We start from the raw sequence: 12,256 nt of genomic DNA, 5'->3' as shown, positions 1-12,256 counted from the left end.
AGAAATAAAAACCTTTATTATGTGCAGTGTAGCTAAAAATCTTAAACTTTATGGTGGTAAAAGTGATTCCACTTGTTGTTTGTTATTTCACCGCATGATTTATTGTTTAAATACTACTCTGCTTATTTGTCCTTTAAATTAAATTATGGTGAACAAATATTATTAAAAGTAGAATAGAATTAACAGATTATCACTGATTTATAAATGGCTTGATTTTATGTAAAATTTTATTTTTCATGTTTTTTATTTTATTTATTTATGTACAATTCTATTAAATAATTTCTTTCTTTATTTCAAATAAATGTTATCAAACTGTTTTTCTTTCACATTATTTCTCTTTCCTATATAATCTCCTTTCAATAAAGTGTACTGGCAGTTACCAAGTGTCCTGGATTCGTCCATAAAAAAATAAAAAAGTTCTGATTTATTTTCCACACTTGAAGTTTTTGACTTATTTGTGTGCATCATTTTGTTTTATATAACAAGTGTATATGTACGATGGCTGATAAATAGGAACTGAACACTAAGTGTGAGTGGTATGAAGTGGCTCAGGAAGGCTCCGCTGCCCCCAATGCTGAAGCCCCACGTGTTAAAACGCAGAAATTGATGGTACGTCAAGGACGTGTCCCCTCCAGAAACCGAAATTTCAAAGACTTCCTGCCACAATGCATCTTAATACGGTGGTGGAGTGTAAACATGAACCTCCTCCAACAAAAGAGATTTTCTGAAATCGAGTTGTGGAGAGCCGCTGGCGCTCACGTACTCCACTTAACACTCTGAGCTCCGCGAGGGAGGCCGGAGGTGATGAAGTGATTCAGGGTTTTTCATGAATATTTCAGGATTTCGGACCAAATGCTGATTTGAATATTGAGAATTGGGTATCTTTTTTACGCTGTAGATTATTATAAATACCTACCTCAATCGAGAAAAAAAAGAGGAAGCTGATGTAAAAGAATGAATGGAGAGAGAGAGAGAGAGAGAGAGAGAGCAAAAGAGAGAGAGAGCGAGAGAGAGAGAGAGCAGAGATGAGAGAGAAAGAGAGAGAGAGAGAGAGAGAGAGAGAGAGAGAGAGAGAGAGAGAGAGAGAGAGAGAGAAAGAGAGAGAGAGCAAGAGAGAGAGAGAGAGAGAGAGAGAGAGAGAAAGAGAGAGAGAGAGAGAGAGAGAGAGAGAGAGAGAGAAAGAGAGAGAGAGCAAGAGAGAGAGAGAGAGAGAGAGAGAGAGAGAGAGAGAGAGAGAGAGAGAGAGAGAGAGAGAGAGAGAGAAAGAGAGAAGGCTGATAGATCAGGATGGGTAGTTGATGGAGCAGAAGAATGGTTGGAGAGAGAAAGTGAGCAGGCTGATGCAAATGATTAGATGGAGGGAGACGGTTGGAGAAGAAAGGATTGAAAGAAAGGGAGAAAACTGATGCAAAATGTGGCTGGAGGGAGAGAAAATTGTGATGGAGGATAAAAAATAGAAGGCTAATGAAGACGACTGAATGGATGGAGAGAGGCTGCAACTGGAGGAAGGATGTAAGGCAAAGGAGAAGGTTGATAGAGGAGAAAGTATAAAGAGAGAAGAAGAAGACTGATGGAGGAAGAGGGTGATGGTTAAAAGAGAAGAAAGGATATGAGGAAACAATGAGAACACTGGTAGTGATGGAGTGATAGACAATGGGCTAAGCAGAAAAGAAGGATGGAGAGATTGAATGCAGGCTGAAATATAAGATTGATGGAGGGATGAATGGAAAGATACTGTGTATCAGACTGAATGAAAGAGATTGGGATAAAGAAATAGACCAGAAGCTGATGGAGCAGATAAAAGTTTGGACTGAAAAGCAAAGGTTGGATGGAGTAATAAGGAACAGGCTGAAAGTGGAGAACAAACAGAGAGATTGGAAGAGTGATAATAAACAGAATGGTTGGAGGGAATGGATCATGCTAATAGAGACCCTGGATGGAGAAGCTGATATGATAATCAAATGTGACTCTCATGATAAACACTCATATTAGTTGCTGTATGTTGCTCAGAAGCCGATCACGTCGTTCTTTTTTTTTCCGCGCAGGATAAATGATTTGCTGCTGCGGAATCGCAGATCGGACACATTTAATTCCTTCAAAAAGAAAAGAATCGGGAGCCGCGTTAAAGCTGAACGCTATCAATAATGTATAGCGAATGCTAACCATGTGCTACTCCCAGCAGGACGCTCTGAAAAGATCTCAGGGAGATATAGTGAATTTAGCAGACATATATTCATGGCAGAGAAGATCTACAGTTTGCATTTGAACCCATTTCAAAGGGTGAAAGTAAAGCCTATAAATAAGCGCAAAGAAATTCAAGAATATAAATTGGCAAACTCTGGTTTCCGGGAGGGAAGATAAAAAAAAAAAGAAGAAGAAAAGAAAAGAATGTTCTGATTTGCACTCTGCTAAACTGGATCTAAACTGCTCCTGGCTGTGGTTTCCCAGCAGGACATTAAAGCTTTTTCACTTGTTCAGAATGGGACAGGTTGCATTTAAAAGATCTGATATTACGTTGTGCCCCTTAAATAGTTCCTTAATATAGAGAGATGGATCTTTTTCTCACGTGGGGATTTGCGACACATGGCACCCGCCATACGACGGTACAGGAAGTTAAGACCTTCCAAGAATAAACTCATCAAAGTCGATTCAACAGCAGGTCCTGAAAAGAAGGATGGAGGAAAAAGGGCGGAGACCTAATAAGTGGTTCTGATCAAAAGGTAAGTGTGAAAAGATTGAAAGCAGGCTGATAGAAGAGTTTTGATAGAGGGATGAACAGCAAGCTGATAGAGAAGGAAGGGCGGAGGTGTATCAGTAGAATCGGGTTGATGGAGACTGGATGGAGTGATCATTCTTTCTCTTGAGAACATGCAACTTAAGTATAAAATCATCGAATCCCATCGTTGATTCAGCAGTATATCCTGAAGAAAACGATGACAGAGGTGAAAGAATGCATGGAGAGGGAGAAGGCTGATGACAGAGAAGAAAGAATAATGAGTTTGGATGTTCACTTATAAACTATATTAGATGGAGGGATTAACAGCAGGATGGTGGAAGAAACAAAATGGAAATGAAAGTATGGAGGGATTGGAAGCAGGCTGATAGAAGAGGTTGGATAGAGGGATGAACAGCAAGTTGATAGAGTAGGATGAACGGAGGTGTATCAGTAGCCTCAGGTTGATGGAGACTAGATGGAGGGATCGTTCTTTCTCTTGGAAAGATGCACTTGCAATAATGTGACTGCACAGGACCTTCTGAGAATAAAATCATTTCTTGATGTATTTTTATCTATTTTAATATCGTAGAACATCCATCCCTCCATCATTCTCTTACCAACCTATTTGTTTTTTTCTCTCTTGATGATAACAAGAAAACATCGGACCTTGTCAAATCATGGTGAAACAAAAACTCCTCTGTCTGGAAGATATCTGAAGACATTTTTAGTTTCATGATGGACAGAAACGAATCACTGACACTGGAAGAACCTTCAACGATGTCTTTCAAAAAATAATCAGTGTGTTGCTGAGATCTTGATTGTGATTGGCTCCAAATCTCTGACTGAAGCTTATTTATTATTTATGGGCTTGTTCTAATCTGTGATCATTTCTATGGCAACGGCTCCGTCATATGGACCACATGAACAGAGTAAAAGTGTGTAAACATTGATGTTGTTTGCTGCACAGAGATGTTTATTTAACGTACTGTATGTGAAAGGTTTGGTTTAAAAGAAGCAGATGTGGGGGATGTGGAGACGGATGATCCGCTAATCCGCTGTGGTGATCCCTAAGGAGAGAAACCGAAAGAAGAAGAAGAAGACTGTATCTGGAAGGAGTCTCCAATGTCAGTCCGAGGTCAAGTTGAATCTGCTCACTTCACGTTTTCATCCCGAGTTTTAGTTCCTGATTATTATTTAATTTTCCCCAAGAAACTTTTTCCTGTTCAATGAACGCCACAGCTTTCGCCTCCGTTTTTGTACTTCCGAACAATTCCGATTGTATGAAATCGCAGCACATACGCGCCGCGTCTGCTCTTCCGGTGCTAAATCTGTGACAGAAGTCTGCTCAGATAGGTTTCCAGACTTCCAGCAGATGGGTCAGACCGTCTTATTAGACAGCCCGTGGAACAGAAACAGCGGCTGCATCTTTAAACTGCATCATCTGCTCTGTATTAACCGAGTTTGTGCATCTCAGAGCCAGGGATCTGCTTGATCTAGAGAAAACAAGCAAGCTCTGCAACCTTCCTCTTCACAAAGTAGGTGGGGGAAAAAATTAAAGAAAATTAGATTTTTTATTTTTATTTTTTCTGAGATCACATAAGATGTCTATTCTTACATCTTTTTTGTATTTCATGGCCATATGTGGTCTGTATCCACCAGTCAGTTTTGGAGTGTGTGTGTGTGCATGTGTGTGTGTGTGTGTGTGTGTGTGTGTGTGTGTCTGTTGTGTTGTCTGGAGTCTTACGAACTGTCATTCCCAGTCTCTTCACACTGCACTTCATCCAAGGGCCTGGAGAATGCTTTAATTTGGAAATGTGTGTGTGTGTGTGTGTGTGTGTGTGTGTGTGTGTGTGTGTGTGTGTGTGTGTGTGTGTGTGTGTGTGTGTGTGTGTGTGTGTGGTGACAGAATAAGTCGAGACCTAGTGTGCCAGTTGACAGGAGGGCTGTTTTTATTTCAAAAGCCTTATTAAAAATTGATCTAGCCATTTCTGACTAGCTTAGAGGCAGAATCTCCAGATCCAGTATATATATATTTTTTTATATATAGTAAAAAAAAAAAAAATAATAATAATAAAAAAAAAAAAATATATATATATATTTATGATAAGTATTTTTTTATTACATTTCTGTTTAATGTACACTTTACTAACCCGGACCTTTATTTAATAACTTAAATATATTTCCAGTTTTTTATTGAATAGTTTAAATATACTGTTTATATCCGTCATAAAGAAAACACTTTCATCCTTCGTACACTTCGAATAAAAAAAATATGTTTTATTTTTTCAATTTACAATTTACAGTCAAATGTAATCCCACCCACTCATCTTCTCTCAGATCCCTTGATGCAAAGCTGATAACATCTTCACCAAGAAACTCTGACACGTCCAGCCACATGTTCACACTTGCAGCAGGAAGAGATTCAAATCACAGTGGGGGAAAAACAGCAGGATATAAAGAACCGTCTCTGCTGGAAGGGCGCCAGATGTTTCACATGTAGGTGATGGTGAATGTATATACTGTTTAAAGATGTTATTAAAAATCGTAATATTATATACATACACATGTGCAACTTTGATACTCGCGTGGGTTTTGTTTTATGACCCCAATAAATGGTGAGGTTTTGACTCTCTCGTTTTGATGGTTAAAAAATTGTAAATTACTTCCAAAAAGAGTGCAGGCAGGGTGGAGTGGGTGGAGAAGAGTGATAGCAGGAGTTATTTGTGATAGAAGAGTATCTGTGAGAATGAAAGGGAAAGTTTATAGGTCTGTGGTGAGACCTGAGATGTTGTATGGTTTAGAGACAGTGGCATTGAGTAAAAGACAGGAGGTGGAGCTGGAGGGAGCAGAGCTGAAGATGTTGAGATGTTTGTTGGGAGTGATGATGATGGACAGGATTAGAAATTAGTTTATTAGAGTGACAGCGCATGTAGGACGTTTTGGAGACAAGGTGAGGGAGGTGAGATTGAGATGGTTTGGACATGTGCAGAGGAGGGACATGGGGTATATCAGTAGGAGAATGCTGAGGATGGAGCCACTAGGAAGGAGGAAAAGAAGAAGACCAAGGAGGAGGTTCATGGATGTGGTGAGGGAAGACATGCAGGTAGTTGGTGTGAAAGAGGCAGATGTAGAGGACAGGGGGGATGGAGACGGATGATCCGCTGTGGCGCCCCCTAATGGGAGAAGCCGATTGAAGAAGAAGACTCTCAGTCCGGTTCCAAATGAAAAGTCGTGAACTATCAAGGTTATTAATTACAGTAATATTTTATTTTCCTAGTTTTCATATTGTTTATATTTTTATTTTACTTTCATTCTTCTTCTTCTTCTTTCTCTTCTTCTTCTTCTTCTTCTTTCACACAATTCCTCTCCTGGCACCATGACTCCTCCTGACCTTCTCTTCCCATAACTTTACAGTGTAGTAGATCAACTTTATTCCCTTTTTTTAGTCACTGCAGGTCTGCACATCTTCGTTATTCTTTAAAATCGCTATCGTTACACTTCTTCTCCATTCCTCAGGAATCTTCTCACCAGCGCAGCATGACATATTCCTCGTACATGCAACTCGTGATACCTGGCAATACCCGTAATTCTGATTTTGATTGTGATTAATCATAGAGAGTCAAACATTAACAGACACCCAGCGTAAGCAGCAGATGGAAAGCAATGCAGAAAAGCTGCTTTTCTGTTTAATGTTAGCGTGAATTTAAAAGAGAGACAAATTTGATTCAATCAACAGACGGAAAAGAGTTCAGGAAAAGTGAACGATTCATTTCAGAAGCATCCATCACACATCTGCTGCAAATCTGCTCCATGGAATTTATATATATATATATATTTAAATAGAAATAAATAGAAAACACCTCTTCAATACATACAGATTAGTGGCAGTGTTTTTGTACGAACAGAATAATTTATTTATTATACAAAAAAACATGAAATGTGTTCTAAAGATTTAATACATGTGCACATGACTTTATAAAGGAGAGAAATCTCTTTGTCTGTCTCTCTCTTTCACTGTCTCTTTATTTCTCTCTCTGTTTTACTGTCTCTCTTTCACTGTCTCTTTATTTCTCTCTCTGTTTTACTGTCTCTCTTTCACTGTCTGTCTTTCTTTCTTTCTTTCTTTCTTTCTTTCTTTCTTTCTTTCTTTCTTTCTTTCTTTCTTTCTTTCTTTCTTTCTTTCTTTCTTTATTTTTTCTCTCTCTCTCTCTCTCTCTCTCTCTCTCTCTCTCTCTCTCTCTCTCTCTCTCTCTCTCTCTCTCTCTCTCTCTCTCTCAGGTAGATGCCCTTTAACTTGCAAGGGATCCATGATGAAGGAAAACAAACATCAGAGTAGATATGCATAAACACACACACACACACACACACACACACACACACACACACACACACACACACACACACACACACACACACACACACACACACACACACACACACACACACACACACACACACACTTCTAAATGAGCAGGTTTTGATGTTTAACATATCCATGAAGAGGATCAAAAGGGATAAGTGGAATTGCATAAATAAATGAAAATTGATGTAGGTATGCATGTAGGTCATGAAGTACACATGCACATACATACACACACACACACACACACACACACACACACACACACACACACACACACACACACACACACACACACACACACACACACACAATATTACTTGACACAATGTGTGTGTGTGTGTGTGTGTGTGTGTGTGTGTGTGTGTGTGTGTGTGTGTGTGCTATAAAATTTCATGACCTACATGCATGCATTGCACACTGTATTTGTCATGTTAAAATGGTAAAACATTTTACGACATTCCAAGCTCTTACAATAAACTCCACTCTTCTGTGAATATGTTCTTCTAGATTTATAGGGTGTGGATTATTTCAGATCTAAAAGTGCATTAGGAAACTAAGGTTGGAGATTTTGAGGAGGCTCAGTGCAGAATACACAAATTCTTCCACTCCAACATCCCATTTCTAAACATCTCCTGTCCAACTTTAAAACCCATTTGCTGTTATAATAAACCTCCACTAGTATGGGAAGATGTTCTACTAGATTTTGTGGAGATTTGTGTGAGATCTATTCAGACACAAATAAGGGTGTTTGTAACATCAGGTACTGATGTAGGTACTGAGGAGGTTCCTGGGCTGCAATCAGCATTCACATTCATCCCAAAGGTGTTCGATAGGGTTGGAGCAGATCTTCTTCCTCTTCATGGATGAGCATTGTCCTGCTGGAACAGGTTTGAGTTTCCTAGTTTAACTGTAGGGAAGATTTCGTGCTGCAGCGTCCAAAGATACAATTGTGTGTGTTCAACAGTTTTTATAGAAGACTAGTCTTTATTTTGTCATATCTACATTACAGCACAGCGGCCCAGGAGCATTGAATACATTCTGATGGTAAAGACGGATGCAGACTTTTCGGGTCATTTCGACGTTCCTGGTCAGGAAGTTCTCGACAAGCTGCGGTCTTTCTTGGTCCTGTTCAACTCTCAGCTCATGAAACCACTCAGCAATGGATTAGGGTCTGAAGTAAATCCAGGAAGAGGGTTGCGTATCTGATTGTCAGATTTCCTTGGGGTGGAATGTAATCTAGTGGTTAAAAAACAAATCTACTCGAGGATCGCTGCTTTGGCTGAACTCTCGACTGCCTGCGTATCGCGCTCGCTAATTTAAACCCTCGAGTGTTCCCGGCAGCCGGGCCCAAATTGCTGTTGTTCTCCAGGGGAAGGTCCTTGCATCAATAACTTAACCTAATGGCACAGAGCTGCTCAAATCTGATTGTAGTGTTCGCTGGTTTCTATAGAGACGGCTTCTTCACCATTGTGTGAATTGTGTGGAGGACGACGTATTTAAGCTAAAAGTAAAAAAAAACCTGCTTCAGTGAACGTCATGATTATGTCACAAGAAGTAGGAAAGTGTGTATCTTATTATTTTGTTTCTTGTACATGCTTGGTGTTTTACCTTTAACTTTTATTGGACAACATTTTTACACACACATTGTAAATAAAATAAAAAAATGTTTTCTAATTTGCAATTTATTCATGTGTTTATGAATTTGTTTGTTTTCAATTTTTTTTTATTTTTATTTTTTATTTTTGTTTTCTGATTTATTAATTTGTTATTTAATTTGGTAATTTGTTTTAGATTAGGGAATTAGTCTTTTCATTTTAAAATATGTTTTTGTTTGTTTGTAATTTGTTTTCTGAATTATTCGTGTTTTCAGATTTATTTATTCATTTACTTTTTTGTTTTCTGATTTGTTAATTTGTTATTTAATTTGAACATTCATTTTCAGATTTTTTTTTTGTTTGTTTATTTATTTTTGTTTTCACATTTGTTCATTTGTTTTAGGATTTGTGATTTTTAATCATTTATTTATAAAAAAATTTGTCATTTGTTTTCTGATTTATTCAGGTGTTTTTGGATTTGTTCATTAGTTTTTTTGATTGGTTGAAAGTTGGATCTTTACGCAAGTCTTTTACTATACATCAATGTTTAGATTTTTTGGGAGACACCCCTGTACCCAGAGTGACTTATAATCATCGGGTTTATTTTAAACACAAATGAGCAGTTGAGGTTCAAGGTCTTTGCTCATGTGTCCAGCAGTAGCACTTTGGTGGTGCTGAGATTTAAACTCATGATATTCTGAAGTCCAAAATCTTAACCACTGAGCTACCACCTCCACTTTAGTTTGACCCCAATTTCCTTTCATTCTGCTTAAATTGCCCAAAAATCATTTCTTAATAAATGAAATCAGGACTATAGTTAAATCCAATGTTCAAATTTCAAACTGATCCATAAAGCCAGTTCAGATGACAGTGAGGTGAGTCAAAATCTGCAGGTAGTGTATGACATACTTAGTGATCCCATTCCTACCAGTTAGTATGAGATGCTTTGTGGGATTAAGTCATTTATTATTCTTGCCTGTGCTCTAAATGACACGATTAGTTCTGGTGGCAAAACTGGGGGATAAGACCTTTAAATGTCACACTCGAGCATCCCGAGCGATGAAAAAAAGGCCAACGAAACGATCCCGGCTCATTTTAAAAGAGCAAACATTAACACTTGCATTCTGAGAAATTCTTCACTGTAAACTAGATGCCGTGCTTTTATTCAAATCTAACGTGGCGCTATTTCTGGAGATTGGCATCTTAAGAAAAAAAAAAAAAAAACGTTCCTCGTTCCCTGTTTGTTCTTGTAGTAAAGCAGCAAAGCTAGTGCTAACTATTCAGTGCTAACTACACGTTCGTTTCTGTGTGACGAGGAGCTGCTGATTGTGTTTGTCATCCTGACGAAGCCTTGGGCGCTGATCACGTTGTCACTGCTCCTGTAATCATTCTTTCATTTGTTTGATATACAGCAGTCACCATTCGTGATAAGATCACAAAGCAGTGCTGACTCCACGAATTATTTGCTGTCATGTTCGTTTAATACCGTGAATGACAGGCCTGCTTTCGGTGACACGATGGCATTTCATTCTTCACACGAAAAGTGAGATGTGCAAACAATGTTGAATGCTGTGCTGGAAAGGAAAGATCGTACAGCATTCCTGCATGGATTTCTCAGCTCATTACGATGGAGTGTTTTAGTTTCCGGAGCTTGTAAAAAAATTAGCTAGTCTTGTAAAGGGAATAATGTGTGGGCGGAGCTACTGTTCCCACCACAAAGTGAGGGAAGATCGGATCATTTTAGTGGTTTGGTCCTTTGAATCGTGTTCATCAAAATGAATTACTCATTTTCTTTGAATAATATAGTTCATTTAAATCCTTTTATCAAAATTCAAATAAAATGTTTCACTAAACAGATCCTCAGCAAGTTCACATACACCAACTTTGGCTATAGTATCATTAATTCAAATATGTATATATAACTGCTTAGAGTCTATGGGAGTCACGTGACAAAAGAACGAACGACTCGGATTAGAAACGTCTTTGCGTACAGTAGAAAGCGAATAAACAATCTTTGAGACGACTTGTTCTTCTGAGTCACGTTAAAGATTCAAAATGAAGAATCGTTCATGAACGACTCATTTGATTCATTCCATTACAGCATCTCTGGAAGAGTTTTATTTTGTCTGGAGTAGTTTTGAGTGTTAGTATTTTGTAAAGGTTTGACGCAAGACTGCTAATTTTTGTTTTGTCAGGTTTATTGACCATGAGCTGCATTTCCCAGCAGCCATTGTGCTTCCATAACTGCATCACATGACCTCATCACATGACACGTATAAAGCCCAACATAATCCTGTACTCTGTCTTGGTTTTGTCATCCCGTATGTTTTATGATTTGTTTCTTTTGTTTTGTTTTGTATATTTTTACTGTTCTACTTTTATCCAAACTTGCATCCACTTTTATTGTTTTTACATGACATTTTGACATATCACAGAGGTGCATTATTTGGAAAAAATGTTTGTGGATACGTGTAAGATCAGATACGAATAAGATCAGTATTTGCTTCTTTTTGAAGATATTAATTCACATTGAGTCCCCATTTTGTGTTATAATAACGGTGTTAGTAAAGTCAGGTACTGGTGTAGGTGAGGTGAGGAGGAGTCACATTCATCCCAGAGACTTTGAGCACAGGGTTATAGTCATGCTGGAACAGGTTTGGGTCTTCTACTCATCCTGACTTCTTTAGGTCATCCACATCTGGCTGGAAAAAGCGCAGATCCAGAGCATAATACGTTTGTCCATGTAGTGCAAAAGCACGTTTTGTTCACTTGCATTGTCAAATGTAGAAAAACATAAAAAAATATATATGTATTTGCTTTGGTTATACTTTGTCTTTCTTTCTGGTGTTTGCTCAAAGATATTTCCAATGTCACGCAGTGCAGTAAATTTCTATTTGACATTTTTCTTTTCTGGATTCAACCAGCTGTCTTTTGAAAGCTTTAACTTGTGTCATTGTCACTTAAAAAAAAGGTAAAGAAATAGAGTTCTTGCACTTCATACATTCCTGTACACTCATTTCAGTGTGGTCAGTGAAGATATGGAAGTTCTTTTGAAAATGCAAAAGCTCCAAAGCCTTTGACGTTCGGCAGTGAGAATAATATCAGTAACTGAGACTCTGAAGAGGTGAAGGCTGTGTCTCGGTTGGATGGTTCATAACTTCGACTTCGGCTTTCTCCCTCCTGCCTCATGAATGCACAATGGGCAATAAGGCAAGTGAGAAAGTTCAGGGCAAGAGGTCCTTGTTGGGAGAATGGGTTCTTCAGTTTACTTTCCAACCTCTTGGAACTGGTGCACAACTTATCATGTAAATATCAAATATTTTATTAGATGAACAGAGTGCAGGGACTTGAGATGCTTAGAGAGTCATAGATGAGAAAGAAGGGATAATAAACTCTTTTTAACCCCAACTGCACCTCAGTTTGGTCTTTCGATTCATTCCCACTACCCACATACTCCCATCATGTAACAGCTTCCAGGGAAAGTGCAGTAAACATGTGAGAAAAGTGAGAAATTTGCTTTATACTTGTTACATGTACTTTACAGAACAGTGAAATTCTTTCTTCGCTTCCTAACATCACTGG

Source organism: Silurus aristotelis (assembly GCF_946808225.1).
Source record: "Silurus aristotelis genome assembly, chromosome: 14".
NCBI lineage: Eukaryota > Metazoa > Chordata > Actinopteri > Siluriformes > Siluridae > Silurus > Silurus aristotelis.
Note: the sequence above shows the minus strand (reverse complement) of the source record.